Source organism: Phasianus colchicus, chromosome 4 (genome assembly GCF_987193195.1).
Source record: "Phasianus colchicus chromosome 4, bPhaCol1.hap1.1, whole genome shotgun sequence".
Taxonomy (NCBI): Eukaryota; Metazoa; Chordata; class Aves; order Galliformes; family Phasianidae; genus Phasianus; species Phasianus colchicus.
Window position 1 is genome coordinate 53,914,922 of NC_143439.1, and position 27,232 is coordinate 53,942,153.

A 27,232-nucleotide genomic window follows, 5' to 3' on the forward strand; every position below is an offset into this window, starting at 1 on the left:
ATTCTACTGCTTAAATGGCAACATAAATGAGATGGGAGAATTCAGTGGTGATGATAACAATAAATTTAACTCTATCTAAACCTTTTCTATTAATTGACAGTCTTCTCTTCTCTTGCCAGTGTCATCATCACGCTTATTATGTACTTATTTTGGCTGGGATAGATCTTTTTTCACAGTAACTATGTGGTGCTGTGTTTTGGATTTATGACAAAAACAGCATTGATAATCCTGTGATGTTTTAGTTGTTTCTGATCAGTCAAGAACTTGACACAGACTGAAGGTCTTTTCTGTTTCCCATTCTGCCCTGCCAGCGAGGAGGCTGGGTGTGCATGAGGGTAAGAGACAATACAGACAGGACAGCTGACCTAAGTGGACTAAGCAGATATCCCACGCCACAAGATACCATGTTCAGCAATGAAAATTCATGGTAAAGAGGGAGAGAGAGAGGGACATTTTGAGTTATGGTGTGATGAAGTCCTTGTTTCCTGGAAATGATTGCTTATGGGAGGTGGTTTTTGTTTTGCTTATGTACTCAATTTCTATTTATTAAACTGTCTTTATATCAGCCCATGGCAAATGGCAAAAAAAAATGTTACAGAATATTGGTGGGAAGATTTGCCCTCTACTACCACACAACCAACATCCCCCTCTGATGCTGTGGATCAATAAAAAAATAGCAGGCATTACTTTCTGAGCAGCCCTCATATGTGTACCTCAAACTAAATACTCAACAAAGTTATATTTGAGAAAATTCTAACTGGCCATTCCTCTTAAAGGACATTGCATTCTTAGAATTTAACTGTAGTTGCTATTTCTGTGCATAAATGCAAGTTGTACAGACATTTTTATACGGTGATAATAGTGCATAGATGATAAAAACACTTAACTGAAATCAGGCATACAAATGCTAATAAGTATTTACTTTTATTATTTGGACTTCTTTTCCAACAGCTGCCTCTCTTCCCGAACTACACCACCGATGAGTTCAATCAATGACAAGCACAAGGACAGGTCTCATTGCCCATCTTCTTCACAAAGAGACTATTCAATTCATTGACTTGCTGATAGCTTTTAGAGAAAGATGCATATATTTTTCCTTAGCAAAATGTTTTCCTCTCTTCACGAGTCCTGTCAAAGTTTCTTTTTCTATATGTGAGCTTCAGACACTTTTTGACACAGACTACAAAACTGAAGAATACAGCCATTTTCCCTGCACAATTATCACAGGAAACAGAAGGAATTTTCCTAGGAAAAAAAAAAAAAAAAAATCTCATTTAGTTTTTATTCTTCATTATTTTTGATGCTAAATAATTGAGTAGTTGAATAGGAACTGTGATCAGATCTGGGCAAAAGACCATCCTGAGGAGATGTTTCTTTTTTTTGTAGTAAGATGAAAGAGTGGCTATATCAGAGCAAGAGCAAATAAATTAAAAGATAGTATTTTTTAGCATTCAGTTATATTGCAAAAATTGATTCAATCATGTATCAGAGCTGGGTTCAATAGTATATAAACAAAGTTAAAGAACACCTTTTACTGAAAAATGGCACTCACTTCTGTTTTAGGGAACAGTTAGGCTTGGTGCAGCATCTGATGCATGGACTCAGATATGAATGATCCAAGTCGTTTATTACAAGTTCTCACATCACTTATATACCTTCTCATCCACCCCTACAACTTTCCCATCCACCTTTACATGTCAACAGAGCATTGTAGAAAACATTCTTCAACTGTTCACACAGGCGCTTATCCAATCAGAGCCATGAGACGTTCTTTCTTCTTCTAGAGGTGTCCTTGGTTCTCATGCTGTTTATCTTGCTCCACAGCTTCTACTCTGAACAGTTTTTCTTGTATTCCCACAGCTTGGGACAAAGGAGAAATGAGGATATTGATGTGATGGACAGAGAATTTGAATTGCAGTAATAGGATCATGCTTTCCATTAAACAAGGACATACCCACTTTGGCAATTATTTAGTTAAAGTCAGTTTACAGTCAGCATCAAGATAGTTCTTCATCTGACTGCTTTTTAAGAACCAGTTCTTAAAAGCACAGAAGCAGGCAATCTCATTGTGTCATAAGTCAAGTAACAGGGGGGCAGAAGACCAGCTTGACTGTACTGGCAACTCTTCTTGGAACTCAAACAGAAAAAGTGAGTATCTCTCTAAGCAAGGTCAAGCCACACAGTAAGATTACAGAGCTGCAGTTTGCATTTGCAGGAAGAAAATACAAAAGGCCAAAATTCAGCCAGAGTTAAAAGAAGCAAGTGATATTTCACATAAACAAAGAAAAAAAGAAGCTTTTTAAAATATGTTAATAGCAAGAGAAGGTCAAAGAAAATGCACAGCTGTTACTGGATGAAGCTGGTCACTTGAAAAATAAGGATGAAGAAAAGGCAAAGACACTTAATGACTTTGCTGCCTTAGTCCTTAATATTAATGATAGCCTTGGGTTGCCTAGTCCTGCAAGCTGCAGAAGTAGTGACATTCCTTTTGTGGACAACTAAAATGTAAGCAAGTACTTATTAAGTAGACCAAAGAAAACACAGGTGCGGAAAAAAAAGGGGAAGTAACAGTTGTTTTGGAGCCAAAGCAACATGGCTACTGATTACTGAATGTTTATACATCCATCGGGTCTGGTGGAACTCATCTGAGCACTGAGAGAGTTAAAGGATGACATAACAGGACCTCTCTCAATTGTCTGCCATAGGCCTTGGGAATCTAGGGAAATCCTCACTGAATGGAAGCTAACCAACTGGTGACAGGTAGCCAGTCATTAGCAGTGTTCCCCAAGGCTTAACCTGGTGTCCAGCTCTGTTCAGATGTTTATCAATGTTCAGAATGCAGGAGTTAAATGCACCCTTAGTGAGTTTCCTGATGATATTAAACTGGAAGGTGTTGTCAGCACCTTTGAGGGATGGGAAGCTTTGCAGAGGGCTCTGGGTAGATTATGATATTGGGCCATCAGCAATAGAAAGAAATCCAATAAGAACAAATGCCAGCTCCTGTATTTGGGATAGAGTACTGCCAGGCATAAATACAGATTGAGCGATGAGTAGCCCTGCAGAGCTCAATATGAGCCATCAGTGCACCCTGACAGCTGAAAGGGCATATACTGGGGCGCACTAAATACAGCTAAGTCAGGTGGTCTAAAGAGGTGATTATCGCACTGTATTTAGTAGTGGTGCAACCTCACATGGAATATTATGTACAGTTGTGGGCTCCACAATTTAAAAAGGTTGCTAAAATGCTTGAATGCATTCAGAGGAGAGCAATAAAGCTAGTAAAGGGGCCAAGAGACATGTCCTGCAAGGAATGGCTAAGGATTTGGTAAGCTTGGAGAAAAGGAGATGAAAAGGTGGCCTCATTGTTGTCAACAACTTCCTGAGAAGTCAGACAGAGATGCTTCTGGGATCTAATTCCTGGTATCTAATGACAGCATATGTGGTAACATGGCTCAATACTAGATCAGAGACATTTACTGAAAGTTAGACACTTAAGAACAGAATTCATGCCCTTCCATGCTTAAGGGGCATTTGAATAAGTGCTAATGATATGTTCTAACTTCAGTTAAAACTACCATGTCAGTAATCTGAAAGCTGGACTCAGTGATTTTTCTGTGTTCCTTCCAACTGGAACTATTCTGTTCTACTCCTATTCTGTTCTGTTCTGTCCTATTCTATTCTATTCTGTTCAAGAAAGATGGTCAATTGCTGGTTCACTTGTCCTTTTAGGAGAGACTGAGGTAACTGAGCTTGTTCAAACTGGAGAGGGAGTTTGAAAGCACCTAATAGTAAAACCTCAATACTTTCAGTACTTGGCCACTGAGCAGATAGAACAAGACTATTCACAGAAATGCATGGTGAGCAGATAGGAAAAAAAAAAAAACACATGATGAAACAATTAGTTAAGGCTGGATAAGACAGCAGGAGTAAAAGAGCAACAACTCCTTAAGAAGATGCTGCTTTGATTCATGGGGAAAAAAAAAAAAAAAAAAAAAAAAAAAAAAAAAAATTTCAAAGAAACATTACACACTAGCTGTCCATGCAGCCCTTGGGCATGGGTTGAACATGCCTGGCCTACACTAATTCAAAGTATGGTTCTCAAAGCAGACTAGCTGTTCTAAAGTGGCTTAACTAAAGCTCAGAATTCTTGCATTTCTCCTCAAATGCAGATTACTCAGATTTTAACAGATGGAGAACACAATACAGAAAAGTGTAAAGAGTTATCTAACAACAAAGCAATCAGTGAAGCAATTAACACTGAACATCAGGAGTTCTTGTCAATCTGATTCAACATTAGCATTCAGTAATTTCTCTGTGAAGCCCTAATGCCTCTTAAGAATGGTTGCACTGCCTGAAGGTCTCCTTGACTTGCATAAAAAAAAAAAAAAGAAAATGGACATTGAAAAGAAGTTGTACAAGTTGTCCAAGTAAAATCAGCAGTATTATGATTTTTTGTAGGCTAAAAATGTGCTGTTCTTGAAGTTTTCAAAAATGTTAGATATAGAAAAGCATAATAATTGTCAGTGAGTACAATAGATTAAGTATGATGATCCAAATATGAATATTGTGTAGGTGACATAAAACTTAAAGGATCTAACAAATATAGAGACCATTCTAGGGATAAATTAAAAACAAAAAAAAAAAGTTCCCATTAATACTATTAAAAAGTTGTGGATTCTTCCTATCTTTTCCTATGACGTAGTTTTTGGATTCATTTGCTTTGCTAGTTCACCATAGTCTTTCTTTTAATTACATAGACTCCCTACTGTAATCACTAAATTTTTATTTATCAACTTTATTAATTATAATGCATATTGGTAGCTTGAACAGGTCTCAGAATGTTCTGTCATAGATACTGCTTTTCAGAATCAGGACAGATCTACTCCTGGAGCCATATATAGGAGCTGCCACAGATTCAACCTTTGAAAACCTGAAAGTCCTCAGCTGTTCTTATGGTAAGCAATTGACTCATTGGATTGAGAAGTACAGTACATTCTATTCATGACAAGTTTTAATAAGAGGGACTCCATACACCTTTAAATATTGTATTACTCTGCTATCATTAATACCAGACAAGTATTCTGCCTTGTGTTTGTGATTTTGCTTTGCTATTCCTTTCTCTTTGTGTGTATGTGTGTTATTTAGTGAAGCAGCTGTGTGTAAAACTTTAAGGTCTTTATGTAACATGGAAGTGTGAAAAGTTGTGATGAGATGACTTTAAAGAATAATAAGTAAGATATTAGCTGCTTTTTAATTGTTTTTCTTTTAAGATTTATTTGAATATTTAAACTTCAACTCTGCTTATTATGTAAAGCGACTGTACTTGGGATAGTTAATTCTTCTGTGCTATCTAAAAAAGAACAGATTCCATCTTTGTAATCCTTTTTAACGCTGTTGATTTGGAAAAAGACAACTTTGACCAGTGCTTTCTAGAAGTTTAAAAGAACTAATGACATCTAGATCTTTTGTGGCTCTCATTAATATTCTGATTTGCTCTTTCTATTCTTGGTCATTCTCTGTGGCTTTCTCTGAAATCTTTAGTGTCATAGAAATTAGAACGGTAACAATTTTGTTACTAATATGGACAAGAATGATAAAAAAAAGAATACTTTTTCACCTTCAAGATGGCAGCTGGCAGTGGTCTGGTATCTGTTGTTCTCACTAATACAAAAGCTTGACTTTTTGTTATCTTTCTTTGTGCAGTTTACTGGTTTTGGCTGGGATGGAGTTAATTTTCCTCAAAGTAGTTCATATGGTGCTGTGGTTCAGATTTATGATAAAAATCTATTGATAACATTCCACTGTTTTAATTATTGCAGAACAGAGCTTACACAGAGTGAAGATCCTTACTGCTTCTCACTGCCCTGCCAGTGAGGAGCAGAGGCTGCACAAGAGATTATGAGGGAACACAACCAGGACAACTGACCCAAACTGACCAAAGGCTTATCCCACAGCACTTGAAACTGTACACTGCAATAAAAGTAAAGATGGATAAAAAAGGAGGAAGGAGGGCAGAGCACACTTTCAGAGTGATGTTGTTTGTCTTCCCAAGTAATGGTTAGATGTGGTGAACCCTGCTACCCTGGAAATAACTGCACATCTCCAGGGAGAATCAGTGGATGAATTTCTTGTTTTGCTTTGCTTTCACATGCAGCTTTTGCTTTACCTAGTAAACAGTCTTTATCTCAACCTACAGGTTCTCATACACTTTTACTTTTCTTATTCTCTCCTCAGCCCCATTGCAGTGAGCAAACAGCTGTGTAGGGTTTAGCTGCCACCTGGGGTTAAACCACAACGTGGAGGAAATACTTGCTTTCAGGCTTGCACAGGATATCATTGTTTATGGAAAACACTATTAGGTAAGTGTTTATATATTTCTCTCAACTTTTAGAAACAAGTTAACAATAATAACTGTGGTAATAACTCTGTAACACCTTTTGTCTAACTTTATACCCTTCTAAGCAGCAAATGTGTGCTTATTTTAGCGCAAGAATTTTAAACTGTAGCTATTATGTCATGAAAAGAAGGGGGGGGGGGGGGAGGAAAAAAAAAAGTAAAACAACTTATTACCATAAAATTTTATTATTTTTGTTGTTGTTATTTTAACATTACTGCCACAATTACAGAAATCTTCAAATGACCCACTATGTATCTATCCTAGGATATGTAGATTTGAAACAAAGCAGAACAGAACAGAAGGATGATAGTTATTAGGTTAAACTCTGCAGAATATGTAGGTGCAGATATGCCTTGTATCTGAAACACTGTGTTTAAGAATGGACCTAATGTAGACATGGTCTGTATTTTAAAATGTAGACATGCATTTCTAAGGAAATTTTAGTACCTAGAAATGTTAACATTGAACTCATAGAAGAATCTTTGAGAAGTTATAGCATGTAAGGACTTACAGTGGCTCTGCCAACTTATAGATTTTGGATATATGGTTACAGATGGCAGACTGGCAGCTTTAGGGATGAACAGTCTATCCCCAAAATCAATAAAGTAATGACTACATATAAGTATTGCAATTACTCAGGTTTACCTGTTCTGCAGAACAATTATCTGGCTTGAAACAACAACAAAAAAAAAATCCTGTAATTCACTAATAATAGGATATTCAGTATCCTATATGTAAGTGAAAACTTACATATATAATCATGACTATCGGGCAGACTGGCTGATGGTATTAGTCAACAGCCAGCTGAATGAGACTCAGCAGTGTGCCCATGTGGCCAAGAAGGTCAATGGCATCCTGACTTGTAAGAAAAATAGTGTAATCAGCAGGAACAGGGAGGTGATCATTCCTCTGTACTTGGCAATGATGAGGCAGCATCTGAGGTACTCTTAATAAGATGACAAAGCATGAGTTAGATAAGTGAGCAGTAAGGTAAAGTGAAAAATGGGTGAACGGGCCCAAAGGGGTGTGAACTGAGGCAATGTCTATCTGTAGGCCAGTCACTAGTGGTATAACCCCAGTGGTCAACACTGTGGCCAGTATTCTTCAACCTGAGCAGTGGGACAGAGTGTATACTTAGATAATACGCCACGTAGTTGTGCTGTCATTTAGAGAGATATCACAAGGCTGAAGAATTGGGCACAGAGGAATCTCATGAAATTTGGCAAAGGGAAACATCCTTTGCCTTGGGAGGAATAATCCCAGGTACTAGTACATGGAGTGCAGCTTTGCCAAGAAGGGTGCAGGTATCATGGTGAATGGGAAGGTAATCGTGAGTCAGTAGTGTGCCCTTGCAGCAAAGGAGGGCAAAAGCATTCTGGGCCCCTTTGGACAATTGCCAGAATTCTGAAGGAGGTAATCTTTACCCTCTACTCAGCATGGTAAGCCTTCATCTGGAGTACTGTGTTCAATTAAGGGTTCTTCAGTACAAGCAAAACATGGACTTATTACTGTGAGTGCAGCATTGAGTCAAGAAGACAGTTAAGGTTCTGTTGTCACATGACAGACTAGGAGATCTGTAGTTGTTCAGCCTTGTTAACAGATGTTTTAAGGGGGGGACTTACCAATGTGCATGGAAAAGATTGAACAAGAGGAAGTCAAGCTGCTCAGTAGTAATACAAAAGAAGACTTTGGAAATGAGTTATATTGGTGATATTCAAAAAACAACCTAATGCAGACCAGGCAGAACCTGCTCTAGCTGATCCCAACTGAACAGAGAACTTGGATTATGTGATCCCAAGAGCTACCTTCCTATTCCAACCATTTATTCTTTGATAAAATGATTTGAATTACCATGATAGAGGGTTTCTATGTTTCTGTGTTTCTTTTTTGAGCTTAAAACACCTCTACTGTTTGTAAGACCCTATTTCTGCTACAAATCTAATTCTAAATTGCTACTTCAAACTAGAATTTTCAGCTTCTGATTTGCATGTACAGGACTCCATAGACCTATTTGTCCCATATGAGTCTTTCAACAATTCTAAAGTGAGAAAACAGTTTTAACAGGATATATCTTTGCAAATAGAAATGGCTGTATTTTAGTAGATTTATCCTTATGTCATTCAGATATACTGTTGCAGTTCTCATCTTCAGCACTGATTAATGAACTAGTATGAAATATTTTTTGAGTGCAAACTTATGCAATTAAAGGTAACAGGACTATTTTTGTCAAATCAATCAGATTTGTATCTATTTAAAACTGTAAAAGCATAATCTATATACATAATTTATGATTTACAAAGACTTAATTATTAAATGATAAGATGATATGCTAACATCAGAAGAGTAATTTGTATTTGAAATACAAAAGTTTCTCTCTATGTGTCTCTAATTAGGCTGTAAAATGAAATTAACTTTTACTTGTTCATTATTTTTGCCTGTAAGTGAAAGGACGTTCTAATCTGTAGGAACAATCTTAAATGGGCTGTATGTATTCACTAAACAGAGCTGTTAAATTGCACAATACAGTAGCAAAACACAGGACCAAGTAAATTATACTGATCAGCTTTTTCAAAGTCTGTTACTTCCAATGTATTGTCTTATATACAAGGTCCCTGCTTTGTTCTAGTAATACGCTGGAAGTTCAGTGTTTCCTTTAAGAAGGTCCATGTAATTACTCAACCTCTTTTTATATTGAGTGACCTCATGAACTCTACCTACACCTAAAATTTTTAGGAGAAATGGAAAGGTGGGTTTTTCAAAGGGGCATAGTTTCCTTCAGCCAAAATAGCAATTAAATTAATGTGGCCGTTCAGCAAGTACAGTTAGCCTTATTGAGGAAAATAGTTGGCAGAGAAATAATACATTTATGCTGGGAAGATAGTACTTTGCTCTGGGAGGGAGATTTTTCTGCTGTTCTCCTTCTCTCCCCATTTTTATCATTCTTGATTCAGTTAAGAATGAAGAGGAAATATATAAATATGGTATACAAAATTAGATTTTAAGAATATTTTTTGTGTGATCATTTGCAATGGTCTTATTTATCTCTGTGCAATGTGGTTTTAAACAATGATAACTTGTAGTGAAATGAGTAGAGTTACATAGGTGTGAAACGGTTGAGATAATAAAATCACATCCTATATTTTCCAGTTTCTTAAAAGATAGCACAGAAAAAGTCATGCAGTTTCTATACAGTGACCTTGTTTCTGTATTTCTGTAAGAAATTTATTTAATAATTCTATATATTTTTAATTTAGTAATTAGATTCTTTCATAGCCCCCATGCTCATGGAATTTAGAAAAAGAAAACAAAAATAACAAATTACAAAAAGAACTTTTTCTACCTAAAAGGAGTTTGACTACCAGTGATAAAAGCAGTTGGAAGACCATGCATTTAAAAAAAAAAGAAAGACTCGTGAAAATGCAGATTTCTTGTTGGTACATTTTTCTACTTCTTTGATGGCAGAAAAGCAGATGAGAAGATAATCCCCTTCATAAGGTGCAAGTTATTTAGTTCAAAAGATAATCTGCTGGATACTGGAGTGTTCATAGTATAAGCAACCCTTTTCCTGACTTTCTATTGCTGTAGGTCTCTAATGATTCAAGGCACTTTAATAATTAGTCTCCAGGGAGCCTTAATAGAGTAGGACAACTCTTAATTAACTTAATCCCCAGTACATGAGTTGACCATGAGATATCAAACCACATTTTAGCTTGAAAGGGATGTGAACTCAGAGGAAATCTCATTTTTTAACTACAGTGGTGCTGCATTCTAAGTTTTTATCCAGAATAATGTGTTCTGTATCTAAACACATTATGCCGTACTGGTATCCTAAAGCCTTTATTTTTGGTACAATTACTAATAACTGAAGATGGCAGTTTCAGCATAATTGTATTAAGACACAATTCATAGAGCAAAATTCATATTCATTAAAATAGATGATTAAGAAGTGATTCTACTTAGTTTTTCTTATATCTCTGTTGTATTTTATTGATACTCAAATAAGAATTGGATCTTTTTAAAACAGATGGAAGATGCTGATAATATTTTTTTATTACAGCTTTCACAGCATTTTTTTAATTAGAAATATTATACATTCATAATTTGGTACTGAGAGTATTATTCCAGTATATGAATGTGCTGCAAGCATGTTTATAAAATTTTGTTTTTTTCTTTATCTTATGTTGCTTCTTATCAGGAATTGTGATGAGTATTAATAGCAACAACAACAACAAAAACTTTCAGAAAAGAAGTGGCCAGTAGCGTTCCCATTTTCATTTTTGTATTAGTATTCACATCTCCAGTAATATTTTTGACAAAGTGAGTGTTGCATAATTGAAAGCATATACCTATCTATACTTTGAAAATAAGGGAACAAAATATTTTGTTATAATTGGCATTTATAGTACTATTAATACATTTCAAACAGAAGAAGAAAAGCCACAACTATACCTCAGGAGACTATAAATTCACCTGCAGAATTTCTTTTTGCATTGGACATACCTGTTAGGAAGTGACAGTTTGCATTACTACTCCAAGAGTCATTCAGGCATCAAAATATATGAGGCTTGGCAGGGCTGAATCATCAACTAAGAAATCTGTTTCCTGCTTTAAAATAGGGACACATGAATGAAGAATTGCAATATACAGGGAGATAAGTACAAATGAAAAAAAGTGAAGAATATTCAATTTCTCTGACATAACAAGCAAGTGTGTATTTCTGTGCTATTTTCTATTGATAGTACTGTCTATTATGAGGTGAAAAAGCACGGCGTAAATTGATTTAAAAGTATCTATAGGCCAGATAAAAAAAGAAGAAACAAAACGTGAAAACCAAATAATTTCTGATTAAAGAGTATTTTGCTATAGTTAGAGTAGGAAAATCATTGTGGTTTTATGCAGATAAAATCAATAATGCATGACCACATTTGTATTGTATTATCCAATTTTCACCATATGAAATAAAAATAGTATACTCTTATTCATTTATCAGCTTATGAAAAGTGATTATTTTTTACTAATTTCTGTGCTTAGCAGCGCACATACTAAACTGAATGCCATTAGCAATCACCTGCCATATGCTATTCATTTACTTAATGTAGTCTTTTTTTGTTCTATAATTAAAGATTAATGTACATGTATAGTTGGTAGTGGAGTAATTTAATGTCTCTATTTTATTCCCTTGTGTATGATGTTTGTCTTTACTCTGGAAGAACAATTATAAAGAAATATTTCTGTAACTAAAAATGTCACTTGATGTATTTTGTGACATTTCTGCAAAAATCACCAGTAGTTTTCTACAGTTTATGCAGTTCAGCAGTGTTCATCCTTTTCTAGCTGAGGTGTATGTCTGTGTTTTATTACTAGCAATAAGGCATAGATTGCTTTTATTTTTGTTAGAACTGTAGGAGTAATAAAATTATAAGAAAATGAAGATGGATTGTCTTCTCTCTTTTGCTCAGTCAATAAAGTGATTTAATTAAAAAGTCTTAACAAAATTCTCTTCTCAGCCTTGTCAGATGTGAACACCTATACTGTACTATACATAGTTGGGTGAAATATACTGGTGGTGATAATACAGCTGGATACAAAGGAATCTGCAACTCAAATTGATTCAAGGAGATAAGGAACATTTTCACCCTGAAGTTCACTAACTTAGATCACAAATTAATCTATTTTGTTCACTTTTGATAATGAACAAATTCTGTGTAGTTTGGATTGATACCAAGATGTGTAGATTGTGGAATAATGGCCTTATTTTGAAAAAAAAAATCAGTACACTGAGAAGTTAAATTATTTGCACATTGTTACGTCAGCTTTTTAGAATATAACCTGATTTTAAAATAGAAGTAAGACACCTTCCAGGAATTCAAACGACTTGTCTGTAATACACGATTACCATATTCGTACAGCCATTATGATAATTTATGAATTCAGAGATCTCAGGTCAGTTTTCTGGCCCACTCTGTTCCATTCTTACAAAGATGTCAGATTAATTTTACACTTTTTGAAGTGAAATCTTTAGTGGGGAATGACATCTCTTCATCTCCAAAATATTTCTACGCCTGACAATCTTTCTTCTGTTTATAGCATTAATAATTTCAATAAAATCTCACTTTTTATTAATATCTAGATTATCCCAATAACTAAATAAAAACTTGGTCTCAATATATTTTCTGAAGGAAACCTTTTATTTTTTTTCCTAAATAGTTCCTTTTTCCACACACACAAAAAACAAAAACAAAAAACACCTATTTCTAAATTTAAGCTTATGTTCTTTAAACTGAGTTCATTGTGAAGAAATATATATAAATAGTTTTTATTGATGAAAGAAGTACTGAGAAGTTTCTTTTCTGTCCTTTCCCTCATCCTTTCCCTCGTCCTTTCCCTCTTCTCTCTTTCTCTTTTTCTATTTTCCCTGCCCTCCCCTGCCCTCTTTTTACCAAAGCATTGTCATGCAAGTTTAAGAAAGTATTACATTTATATGCTTATTGCTTATTGCAGGAATATATATTTCTGTATACTATTACTGGAGTTTCTGTGAGTTCAGGTGTTCAGCCTGTCCAGACATTATCTATTTAGATACTTAAAAATGCAGACATATTTCACCTTTTCTTGCTGCTACTTTATCATTTTTAAATGACAGTGCTATTAGGGATTATTCTAATCAATTTGTTGCTTTCTATTACTAGTCTAGCATATTTTAAACAAGTTTCTAAAAATCTAAAAATTTATTTTTCTACTGGGCAGCCAAACAGTAACATCTGTTATGGACCTTATCATGTAAGATATCTGGATTCAGAACAGGGTGCTAAATTAGCATTCAAAAACTGGATATGCTAATAGTCAATGATTCTTTAAGAAATCATGAAGGATGATGTTTTGTAGTAATTATGTGTTTCTCCTTAAATTTTCACCATTGGTGAAATGTAATTTCTTTTCTAGAAAACTGGTGTCAGTACTGTGCAAGACCATTTAATTCTGTACCTTAAGTCAAGGATGTCAAGACATGTAAGAGGAAGTGGAATGCCAGAGGAGATACAGGGCCAAATATCTTATTTTCCTCTCCAGCGTTGTATCTTCCAGTGGCATCATAAATCATTGTCACTGTCAGAATACTACAGTGAAGAGTGGCAGTATTTCCCAAGCTACTGTAAAACAGCACCTGGTATTTTGCATAAACTACATGGTGAATCATGATAACACAGCCATGTTATTTTACAATAACACCATAAATAACAGGTGTCTTGACCATAAATTGAAATCACCAGCAACAGCCTTATCAACAATAGTAACTCTGAGGCTAAAAAAATTTTCCTCTTTAACTGTAAAAATGTTCTTTGTATACTGTTGTTTGTTTTTTTTTGGTTCATCTTCTCTATGAAAATGAACTCAGAATAAATACTCAAAAAAGTTTATATACTTGACAACTTTTGTAGTCAAGTCTCGCTATATTTTGTGATTCAAAGATGGATGTATGTAGTGGCATTTTCCCTTACCAGTCTTATATTATTTTTTGAATCTAGCAATAGAAAACTAGCATCCAATTATGAAGTTTGATCACAAGAGAAAAATATATGTATTTCTCAGCTTTGGGCTACAATTTATTCCTGGAGCAACTAAGAGAATTTGAGGAAGAAAATGAAGAGACAGAAAACAGATGGTCCTGGACAGACGATTTCTTTTCTGCATATTTCATTATGTACTTCCTAGAGCATTAGTAATTGTTTGCAGTATCTTTATGTTCTTGTCTAGATTTCCAATAGTGGAAAAACTAGATAAAGTAGCCAGGGTATATGACATTTTCCACTATGTTTGTTAAAAGCAGTATATAATGTAACCATCCATTTTTTCAACAGAAGGTATTTTAACTATCTTCTACAAAATTTATTTCTGAATGGGCTTCTCAGAAAGCTGCTAAGAGAATTGTTAGAGCAATACCTGCCGCTTTTTTTACTGTCATTCTATTCAGTATCCCTTAAACACTTTTAAAAACTATTAAAAATTCAAGACTAAACTAAAATTAGTATATCACTCTCTGCTTTATCTGTTCTGCCATTATGTATTTTATTTCTGGTTAGCCTTTGCTTTGTCATTAGCCTTTCCAGAAAGAGTTAAAAAAGTAAAAGTATAAGGCTTTCAATTACTTAGTGCTTCAATTTGCATATTGGGAGACTTCTTTCCTCATATTGACTTTAAAGACATACATGTGTTCTTTCTGAGTGGCTAGAATATTCTTTTTCTTTTTCTTTTTTTTTTTTTTCCTTTTTTCCTTTTTTTTTTCTTTTTTTTCTTTTTTTTCTGCAGATTTAGCAAAGCCCTGCCAGGAGACATTTAATGCTGTCATCGATATTCGCTCTACTGTCAGGAATATTACACTGAGAAGAAAGACCTGGCACACAGACTTTTCCTTGAAGCTTTGATAGTACGTTGGCTGCAGCTTAACAGTGTAAAAATAGTGTTGCACTGCAAGCAAAAACAGGGAATTTTCTTCTTGTCAATTTAGAAAAGTAGTGAGGAAAAAAAATCGTCTTTAGACCACAAAGGCTTTAAAAAAAGATTAATATTTGTTTGATATATATATATGTATATAAAGATATTCTTTGAGGTTGACTGATTGCTAGAACAGGGTGCTCAGAGAGGTAGCAGTGTTTCTGTCCTTGGAGATATTCAAAAGTTGACATTTCTCTGATTAGCCTTCTCTAACAGACCTTGCTTTGTGCAAAGAGGTTGTCAGATGACCTAAGTTCCTTTCCACCTCTGCCATTTTGTGAATCTTCTATGACAGAAGATGATGCTTGAGATATTCTGTATGCCAATTTTAACAGATCACTTATGTTGATTTTCTGTACTTATGGATCAATGATTTTAAATACTGCAGGTAAGCAGAAAGAAGTGTATCTTGATTTAAAGGCAAGAGGGTAGAAACATTTCCTTTAACAATTTGACACATTTTCTTGAGAATGTTAAAGACAAGACTGAGATAGCAGGTAAGTTAAGATGAAAAATAGGCTGGCTGTATCACCTACCTAACAACTCAAAAAGAGTTGAATGTCTTATGTATTACAGGCTGAAAGTCATACGGATCACATCAATCAAAGAAGATTAGTAAACTCTTTGAGTCATTTTTTCTTGACCTACTAGCTAGCTTCAGCTACATCTTAGGATCCAAAATACACATAATTTCCCACTGCCTCCATTAAATTCAAATTTCTATTAGATACTGGTGCTTTTCTCCCCAGCAATTTCTCTTAGGGAATCAGTCAGATTTCTCAACACAGTGGTGATGTTTCCTCAGAATATGTAAGGATAGACTAGATGTGATCTCTGCTCACCAGGAAGATTCTCCTTTCTGTGCTGTACTGGAGAGATGTAGTAGTCTCAAGTTTTATACTCTTTGTTCTTATTTGCAGACTCATTTATACCGCTTAAAACACTGATATCAACTTGCTTTATGTACTGAAACTAAGTAATCTTTAGTGTTTTGCTTTTATTTTTTAGTGATTTATTAAATTAGAAATAAATTCTGAAGTCACATCCTCAACTCTTTTTACTGTTAGACTTGAAGTAAATTGTCTTTGCTCCACTGTATGTTGGTACTACCAAGAATTAGAACTTTTTATGGCTTTGAGGCAGATGATTTTTTGTAGACTTAATACCTTCTTTAAAAGAGAAATTCTGTGAACTGCAGTTGAAAAAAGAAAAACTGGCCTTCTAGTACTGGGTTTTAATTGAAGTCTCAAAAAAACATATTTCTTCTACAGCTTTATGGTATAATGTTTTATAGTGGTACTTGTTTTATGGTGAAAGACTTAATAACTTGAGAATAGATGTGAGTATTTAGTTCTTTTTGGCAATGAATTATGTAGTTACAACACTATTTAAAGTTAAATTAATTAGGTAATTGATTTTTATTTAAATGGAAGTTATTAATGTGTTTAGAAAGAACAACATGGTTGTAATATCACCATCATATTCAACTATGAAGAATTTTCACTTTTTTTAAATCTACCAAAAATAGATTAATGGTGTGACATTTCAGATTTCATGTTTATCATCCAGAAAAAGACAGCAATATCTACTGCCTGGCATGGTTCCCTCTGTAATATAGATTATTTTTATTACCATTATGCTTCTTTTAACTGGCCATTCCATTTGTATGCTTTGCAAATAATTGAGACCTTGAAGAGAAAGAACAAAAATCATGGAAATGAGATAGTAACATCACGTGCTATCTTTCAACAATTTATTATCAGAATTCATAAAATATATTAAATATAAAGGTTTTTATACAGAAAGTTGGCAACCAAGATGAGAACCAATTTAATGTAACAGATCTAGTATTTTGACAAATATTAAGGAGTGATTATGAACGTCAAGACCTTGTATTTCTCTTTTAAGCTTGTTTATAATAAACTGCATTTTCTGGGGATATTGATAACAAATAAAATATATAACGCACTTTCAGTATTTTTGCATTCATTTTGCATTATTATTATTATTATTGCTATTTTAGAAACAAGCTCCATACAGTGCATTTGTTTTATGATATTCTGGAACTTCTTATCCTTGTAGACATGATCTGACCTAATGTAATGGATAAATTAAAATGCATATCTATAATGCCTTAGAAGTTTTCAATTCTATTTTCTACAGTGGGAATGATACTAAAAATTTAGGGCCATTTTTGTGCAGATGAATGATGCTTATAGATTTTTCCCCTCCTGGGAGTCAAAAGAACTGATTTTCTGATGCAGTTCTCACCTCTTACCCCAGGACCTGGCTTTTACCTGCAGCAGGAGGGACAACTGATTGACAAAGATGGCCGCAGGGTCTTAGTCCCCTTATCTAAGTAATGCATAGTAATGCAACTTCCCAGTAAAACAGTTGGCTATCAGGCTGACATCCTGGCCCAGCCTTGGCCTGTCCCTGTCCCCACAACTCTGCCCAAACATCCAAGGCTGTGTCTGACCCTGATTGACCTCACTAGGCCTGAGACTGACACCACAGCTTCAGACCATTCCCAGGAACAGGCTCTTGCTGCCTGGTTGGGTTGGTGGAGCAAGCACATTGCTGCTGCCTCAACTCTAAGGTAACCTGTGCAACATGAGGAACAGAGAGAAAGAACATCCATGGACATCAGCAGAGAGACAACATGGCAAGACAGAGCACCTAGCAATGGATTTCTCAAGCGTGTTGAAAGCATTTGATAGAGAGTCTGATGAGCATCCTGGCCTACGTGTTCTTCTGGACCTGCTGCTTACAAACAAGGAAACTTTTTTGATGGTGCAATGTCTAATTGCCTTGTCTGCAGTGATCACAAGATAGTAAAGTTTATGATGATAAGGAAGCGGTATCTAAATAAAACTTTTGACCATTAGAAGAGGCTGTCCTGAAGGACAAAAGAACACCAAGTAAGAGATTCAGCTTTAGACAAGGGAAAAAAGAAAAGAGGTTGTAGGAATTGTCTTCCAAGGAGAATGACTGAAACACTGCTCAAGCAAACAAGAGCAGAATTGCGAAAGCCAGACACTTTCTCAATAATCCAATTGGGCTCCTGCTGAACAAAGCAAACATGAATCAGCTTATGATAAAATGAATCAGTGAATAAATGAAAAAAAGAAAAAAAAAAATAGTGCAAAAATATGCAAAAATGAATCAGTAATGAAAGCTAACTACATACTGGGCTGCTGCAGTACCAAGTGTGTAGCTTCCACGTAGCTTGAGATGATTATTTATGGTACTTAGCATTTATTGAGGCACATCTGGAATATTCTATCAGGGCTTCAGCCCACCAATGCTAGAGATATGTAAAGAAATTGAAGCAAGTCTAGTGGAGAAGTGCTATTATTGTTGACAGTTGGAGCACATGCTACACAAGAAGAGACAGAGATCTTAGCTGTTTAACTGCCTCCTTAAATTATATAAAAGAGGGTTACAAAGAGTATGAAGGCAGACTCTTCATGGAGTTGACCTCCTCTCCTCTCCGATTTGCTTTTCACTTTACTTTTCTTTTTCTTTTCAATTTTATTTTCCTTTCTTTGCTTTTTATTTTTTTATTTTTTAATAAATAAACTGTAGGTGTCACAAGTAATTTCCTGAGCACACAAAATTCATGCCCATGACCAGAGTGTTTGGCACTCTTGTATTGACAAATATTACTCATGGTCTTCTAATAGGCTTTTTCATTCAAATAATAAGATACATACTATACACTGAATGACAGCGTTAATATATTATGTTCCCAGTAAGTCATGAAAATAGCTTCACTTCAACTCTGCAATGGTATGAAAAAAACAGGAAGTTTCCAGCTATGGAAAGACCATATGTTCCATGATATAATGGATTATCATGATGATGTTTTGAGTGACGTATATTTTGATCACACAATGCTAATTGAGACCTGAATGAGAACTTCTTCCCTCAGAGATTACAGGCTGCAGTCTACATAAGGAGCCAGATCAATACAGATGTACTTGAATTGAAGCTGAGTGTACTTTCCTTTTACCCACCATCTCAAGTCCTACAGTGTTTCATTGAGGCATACTAAGTATTATCATCCAGAACTGGGCTTAGACAGTAAATCTGTTCTTATGGCATGCTATGCTGAACACCTAATGATCCATAGCTGACAATGACAGAAGACCATCAAAATCAAAATGCCTGTTATGTGTTTATAAAATTCTCCAGTGATGGTTATTGTAGGATACCATTGGGATTTCAGTACCAAGACACACATAAGCTGCATTCTGACATAATCATATTTAAACATAGAGGGAACAGTTGCTCGGTATGACATTCTTTCTTCAGTCATATTGGTTTTTAATTCTTTTGAAAATTATTTCTCCAAGATTATGAGAAGTTATTCTCTTAGATGGTGGTAGTAATAGCACTTATTTTTAAGATAGCATGATCATTTTCATTATAAGATTGTGCTTTCAGTTGTTCAGAATATCAATAAACTTCATCTATTTGGATATATATTTTCCATGGGAAGTGATTGCTTCAGATTGATTTTCTTTGTGTTTTTCTTTTTTTTTTTTTTTCTTTCTGATGTTATATAAAAAGTTCATTTATTTCTGAGAATGAAAGCAGAAAATTATATATTGTTTGTCAATGCTACATAATTGCAAACCTTTTTAAAAAAATGTAAAACAGCATCACATTTGGAGCAGTTATTTAGAAATTGATTGGGAGTAGCCTTTGTTTGAAAGATATTCCTTTAGTTTTCCATATGAAAATCTAATCTACTCAGAAATTAATCTCAGTATACAAGCTAAATATGACAGCTATGTTGCCTATGTTCACATTTTAGTGTATTATTTGTTGTAGTGTTTAGAAACAAAATAGGACTATCTGGGTGTCAAATAATGAGGGAGGAAAAAAAGGACCACTGTTAACATAACTCTTTAAAATCTGGCAAAAATAGTTATTAAGAAGACTGATAGAACATTTGAACAGATTCCAATTCATTTGTGCATTGAATAGCTCACTACCCTGAGAGAAAACCATCCTGCATCAGTGGGGGAAAATCCTTTGGTGTCAGTGAGACTTAGAGATATTAAGACAATAGCTGGATCATCAGCTTCAGTGGAATAAGATTCACTTCTTTTCAAAAAAGAATGTCTGCATTTATCCCTGAACATTTTTTTTTTTTTTAAATGAAGGATAGTGTGTTTAGCAGATTTTGATTATAACAACATTGGCTTACACTTTACAATTTTATCTTCTATCCTATGAGAAAATCTCAAAGGACAGAAAAGTATGCTATGCTCTCCCCAAAATGTACTGTTCAGCTACAATAAATCTCGAGTTTTATCAATATTAAATCAAATTAGAAAAGTCCTTTTGGTCTTCTGCACCTTGCTATAAGTGGAATAGTTTTACCCTTTTGATTCAGAAGAGTTAGAAAGAAATTCATAAAGTGGAAATTGTTGATAGATTATGTATTACCTTCACAGTTCTAACGTTTTAAATAAATTATGGGTATAGAGATTCCCTTACCTGTTTAAAATAGTAAAAGTATCTCCAATTATTCATGTTTAATGTTGCTCAGTGAATGAGGGTGAATCTTTGACCCTGCTAATGTCTCAAATGCTTTGTTAGAAATAAGATGAATGTCTAGAATTTTGGGGAGCACTTAGTTCTATATAGCAGCTGTATAAGAGTACTAAGTCAGAGGAAATAAGGAATAATTAGGCTGTTGAATCTAAAGCTTTTTTGCTAGTGGAATTCTAAACAGAAAATTTTGTATAGTGTGTATATAAGAATGCACATGCATGCCAGTGTATATAATACATCAGAGGCTTAAATGAACACTACCAAACACAACAAAAGCAGTGCAGGTAATAATATGTTATTTATTATCTAGGTAACACTAAAAGAGACTATTATTGATGTGTTTGAAAAAAAAAAAAAAAAATTGTATCCTTGTTGAAAAATTTTAAAAGTTGCTTTCTTGGGACTTTTTGTCATCTGTCTGAGATAGCAGATACACAATTCTGTGAGCATGGGGATAACCAACAAAATCTGGAGTGGGACTATGACAAAGGCAATGTATTTCACATTTTCTTTGTGTTGTGGTACACATATTGTTGCAAAGCACTTGCACAATCAGATGCTTTCTTGGCTCTTGTACATTTCTTGTTTTCTGTTCTCCTAATCATCCTGAATGTGAAGACTCTGGGTTACAGGAGCAGTATGCAAAACAGATTAATTGTCCAAATAAATAGGCAACAGGAAATTTCTGAGAGAAGAAGAAAGGAATCTTTCTGGACTGTCTCTGAGTTAAATTTTTTGCTTAAAATGTAGCTCACAAAGTAGTTTGGTAGACAGACATAGCAAACTCTGGAAGACTTCAGATCAGTTCTGTAGCTGCTACTATAGACTCCAAACTATAACGGTATCCTTCATACTGTTTTGTATTTTGGATTTAGGGTTACAGTTGCTTGTAACCTTGTGGTTTTATGTCCTTCCTTTCCTGACAGAGGGTTCTTCCATCATTTACTCTTGGATCTGATATACAAATATATGAGCCATTGTGAAATTTTATGATGATAAAAAATACATTTCTACTATTAAAAAGAATTTCTAAATTTATTGACAGAAGACAAAGCAATTAACTTGCATTCTTATTTATTTATTTTAAACCTTTTACAGTCCCTGAATTTCCTGGTTGAATTCAGAGATGAGAATGTTCTGTCCCTGTTTGGTATAACTGACAGCTTAGCTGTAAGAAAATAAAAGAAAAAAAGCTTCCACAGTATTGCTGGAACCATCAGGAAAATAAACATATGTGACTTACAGAGCTGTGAAAGTTTTCTAACACTTTTTCCTCCTAGTCCCTGTCCTGTGGTTGCACAAGACTACCAGTATGCACATACATCATATGGCATAGAAATCCCTCAGCAGCAGAAACTTTCTCTCCTGTAAACCTAAGTGGAAGGAAGAGACCTACGGTGACTCTCAATTCAGAGGGCAATTATTTTCCTAATTACAGGGTGTGATACAAATACACACCTTGATGAGGATGGGTAAAGACACGTATTCAGATTTTGAGAAATCAAGAACAATGCTATTTTTACACTTTGTCCTGCTCCATGCTTAGGCTTCTTAGTCTTTTGAATACTGATCATAAAGAATGGAAAATATGAATATATTATTTCCCCGTTATAGTATAATTTCTGTGAAATTAATTGAATAACAAGGATAAAACAGCCTCAAAGAAAATGCTAACAATCTTTGTCACTATCAACATTTTTGAACTGTGACCAGGGCCTTAGAAGACCCTGCCAAGGTCTCCTGAGATTGGTATCTGTGTAGGCTTCTGTGTGCCTATCAACACAAAATTCCATGGTGGGTATGAGAAGTGCTCTTTTACATGGGGCTCATTTCATTTTATTTTTATTTTTTTTAACTTCCTTGGAATTATGTAGCATTCATTTATCTTTTAGACAGGTTTTAAAAGTACATGAAATGTTGTGCACAAAGCCTTAGAAAGATTCTGTGCTTCTGTATATCTCTTCAGCACTATTATTCGACAAGTAATTAATGCTCTTGGTTAAATAATTGGCTGAAGGGTGAAATTGAAAGGGTTTTGTAACAGAGAAAATACCCATTGTAACTTTTAATCTATAAATGGAGAAACATAGTTAGCTACCCAAAATTGCAATGCCCAATACTTTTTGTATTTGTCATTATATTTTATGTATTTTCAAACATTATACTGTGATAAGAAGTTTTGTTTTGTTTTTTGTTTTTTGTTTTTTTTTTTTCCTTAGGATATTAATATTTATGTACTTTTATTATTGCCAGAAAGCCAAAATCTTCTTAACGGTCAGATGAGGTTGTCTGCAAATTGTAGAGCTACAACATTAGTTCATTTATTATTAATAAACCTCATAAATACTCTCACCATCCAAAATAGCCTTAAACAATTGCAGTTGAGCATGATCTGAATTCTTTTTTTCCCCAGGGAGTTCTATTTTCTGGTATATAATTAGGTATCATCAGCTGTGACGGGAAGAACTCTACTCCACCCCATTTCTCACAATAAATGACAGATTTTATAGCCTACAGCTACTAAAATATTTGACTAACTAGAAAACAAAAACAAGCAATATGGAGAGGTTATTATTTTTTTTTACAAAAATATAATTAGATTAGTTTCTTCTAAACTTTTAAAAAGTCTGCTTCTACAAAATTTGAAAGACCATTCTTGAAAGAGATGAAGTCCAGCAAAACCCCATAGCAATAATAGTTAAGGCTATTGTAAGTGACCTTGAAAAATATTTGATCTGTGAATTACACTAGCTGTTGTATATATGAAGGATCAGATTCATAAACAACTAGAGACAATATTGTCTACAGCTATACACCCTGCCCATATTTTGGAATTTTGCACTCTTCACAGAGAGCAAGCTCATAGAAAGACAATTTGTATTGCAGCTATGTTTCTTCAAAACATCAGGTTCTAAAGTTAGTCCCTTTCTATATTTTGTGTTGGATTACCTACCTATTCATAGAGGAAGCAATGAGAAACAGCACAGTAGGTTCAAGACTTACTGCATCATCCCAGGGAATCCATTCTACTTGTTAATCAGTCTCCCTAAACTCTGATCCACTTTACAGTCCAAACCCAGACACAGTATTCTTGCCGTCTCTAAGTACTCCTGTTTGTTGTGACCCCACTTCAGTGTGGGCCCCACACATTAGTTATAAATAAATAATACATTAAATCATTAGTATGGAATATTAGTTAATTATTTGTTAAACTGTTATTTTTAAAAGCATATTCATATTGTAAATAAGACAAATATTTATCATACAAGGAAAAATTAGGTCAAACAGGGCAGCAATAAAAATGGCAAAAATTGGAGATGAGAGGACAAATATATCTTGACAAAATACTGAAATAAATAGACCACATGCAATTTTGTCAGTGCAAAATAATATTTAAAGCCAAACTGATTTCTGGAAGAAAAAAAAAAGAAAAGAAAAGAAAAAAAAAGATGTAACAAGCTAAGCAGTAGAATAATATAACTTCTAACTCTGGCATTGAAATAACGTGAGTGTTCTTATTCCTGATTCATCCAGAAGATCTTATATAGTACTTGAGACAGCTGTACATAGTCCTTTGAAATAACAATTAAAATAATAGAGAAGATAATTAATCTTTTACAGGCAAATTGAACTTAATTTTATTCATGCAACAGTGGAAATGTACATTTATGAAAGCTAAAATTAGTTATCAGACATCTTCTGCACAAATTAGAAGGTACAAATAAGAAGGTGAATGGTGAATGCCATTAATAGCCCAATCTCTGAGCTGCACGATATTTCAGAATTAGTCTCTGATCCCACTGATGTACATTTTTATTTTAATTGGATCCTGTGAATATAATTCTTAAGAGACAGGATCAAAATCAGAAATGTATGTGAAACAAATCTTATATTGAGAAAAATAAAAATAAAAACTCTTTTACACAAATGACAAGTAATCAATAAGACATTGTTTTGAGATAGCACCATACTGAAGAGTACACTTAGAATTGGTCTATTCACGTCAAGATAACATGAAGATGAAGGAAAGAGAGCATAATGAGAAAAGAAGCAATAATTGAAAAAGTCAGCTGTTATTGATTTAAAATGCTGAAGAAAACTGAAAATATATATATATAAATAAATGTATAGTTTCAATTAGTGAGATTGAAAATAGAAAATGTTTAAGATATTCTCTTCACAAATAATGGACTTCTTTGGGTACAACTATAATTGTTAGTGTATTTTTCTTATCAAGAAATATGGAGTGGCAGATTCTTTAAGAGAATCAGTGACATTATTTTTCCTTGAAAAGGATAAGATCTTAAAACCAAGAGCTTAGAAGTACTCAAATTAGACTTTAATTCAAACAAATACTCTATGCATCAATTTTGACCATATACATTATTCTAACGTGACTTGGGAATAGCAGAATGAAGTATAACCCAGACTGTATTAGTGAATCAACTTCAGAAAATTCATAGGCAAACCATTAGCAAAGAAAACATCTTCAAGTCACTTTTTTTCAGTGAGAGCAGAGTTTCCTCATATATCTATTAGCTATCATTTTCCTAGGTATATTCTGTCAATCAGTGAAGTTCTTGCATACTTAAGAAAATATATTTTTAATAACACCTTAAGAAACATATTGGCATATTGTATTGTAGGAATTCAGGAAGGGAAAAGAACATGCAAAGGACACCAAAAGAAGGAAAAGTGGTTGAATGAAACCAGAAATACAAATTAAACTTAGAAAAGGCAATCCAATAAAGTCTGGTTTTCGTGGATAGGTAGGATAGGATCTCATTTCTTAGTTGCCTGGTGTTTTGCATTTTTTATAACAAAATCTGTTTCATTTGTTGAAAGAAAAAACTCACAAATGCTACATATATCAAGAACATAAAATATTGGAAGTGAACAATTGATAAATCAATGAATTGTTGGTTCCAAACAACCCTTCTCTTATTCACCTCTACACACAACAGAAGAATTAATTTTATTAAAAATGTGTCTTTGGTGTATATTCTGAGGAATATTTCAGCATTAGTTATGGCTTAAGGACTATTCATCAATCATTGTAGTCTTTATGCCACCTTCTCAGTTAAGCTGGCATAACTGCAGCTCTGTGCAGCAGGACTGAGAAATTATACAGAGAGAAAATAAACCATTTTCCGTAGTTATTTTTAACCAAGGGAAATGAAAATAAGGAGTGCCAGACATGTACAGACTGCTTGAGTCAGCACAGGCACTGAAAGAAATGTTTATGAAACCGTAGTCTTTCGTGAATTGTTCCATCACACATGTAAAAGCTTGAACTGAGAAGTAATTGGTGCACGCTCACTGGCTGCAACAAGGTTGAATCAAGAGCATGAGAGAAAAAAAGATGCTTTCATCATTTTCCTTTTTTTTTTCTTTCACTTTGGCTGTTATCAGAACCTGAAGAGAGCATTAAAGTAACAATTAGACTTAATTTAATTTTAAAATATATTCAATAGAAATTTATCCCTTCCAGCAAAGATTATGTGGAAGAAAACCAAAGACAACAGCTGAGAAACTATAGACATCATGATTAAATTAACCAATGTAGTGGAGAGCAAACAGAGCCATATTCTATGTATTCTCTAATGTATCCCTCCTCTGTTCCAAAGGTACAAATAGGTCTTGAAATATTATCTTGTATGTCCTGAAGATTTTCACAGAGCATCTTCCTACTCTCAAGAAGTGTGATTATCACATTTTGCCATGAAAAATTCAATAGTAATTTGACTTTGATGATTGGTCAGCAGGATTGTTTTTGAAAATTTTGTAAGATTATAATTTTGAACATATCTCAGCACATTTTTTTTTCTGAGTAAAATGTATGTTGAAGTCAAAAACTGAAGATAATTCTATGACTGTAGGCAGAAAAAAATATTGTTTCTTATCTTGCTAATACACCTAAAATAATTTTTAACTGATCTTTTTTTCAGTGTTTTGGCAGGCCAGGCACTTGTGCCTTGATATCTGTGTTTGTTTGGTATTTCCAGTATTGTTTGTCACTATAAATGGAATTTTAGTGCAGCATCTGATGCACGGACTCAGATATGAATGATCCAAATCATTTATTACAAGTTCTCACATCACTTATATACCTTCACAAGTTTTCTTTTTCTAGCTTTCCCTTCCACTCCTACAACTTTCCCATCCACCTTTACATGTCAACGGAGCATTCTATAAAACACTCTTCAACTGTTCACACAGGTGCATATCCAATCAGAGCTGTGAGATGTTCTTTCTTCTTCTAGAGGTGTCCTTGCTGTTTATCTTGCTCCACAGCTTCTGCTCTGAAGAGTTTTTCTTGTATTCCCACATTTTAGCACTGGGGAAAGATATGAAAACACAATATACTTGTGTGTACTGAAGTTTCCAATAGCCTATGCTGAGAATATTTCACCAAAAAAAATTGGTGAAAAATTGTAACTGAAGTTATTTAAAATCAATTGGGTACGTGCTGTCCAATGATTGAATACAAGTAACAACATAAGAAGCAAATCCAAAAATAGGCTTCACTGCCTAAAATATTCCACTATCATTAACATGAATGATTTCATCTGAGCCATTATGACATTTTCTATACAAAGCAGTGTATTTTTTCAAATGCTAATAGATCCATGATTAAGGTGGAATAGCAAATATTTTCTTTCATCTTAAATACTCCACGCACCAGAGTGCTCTCTCCTTCCAGTCAAGATTAAGTCACCAACACAAAAGCCAGTTGATTTTATCTTTAGATGTTCAAATTAAATTTCTCCTAGTGAA

The 27,232-nt window shown here is 34.2% G+C and overlaps 1 long non-coding RNA gene across 1 annotated transcript in view; it reads left to right on the forward strand.

The window, feature by feature from the left end:
• The window catches only part of LOC149918261 (uncharacterized), a 96,694-nt gene extending 81,876 nt beyond the window's left edge, over positions 1–14,818 (forward strand). The window contains exons 3-4 of the long non-coding RNA XR_016466485.1: positions 6,235–6,359; positions 14,702–14,818. This is a non-coding gene — a long non-coding RNA (uncharacterized LOC149918261). The remainder of the gene's footprint in view (positions 1–6,234; positions 6,360–14,701) is intronic.
• Positions 14,819–27,232: the final 12,414 nt, after the last annotated feature.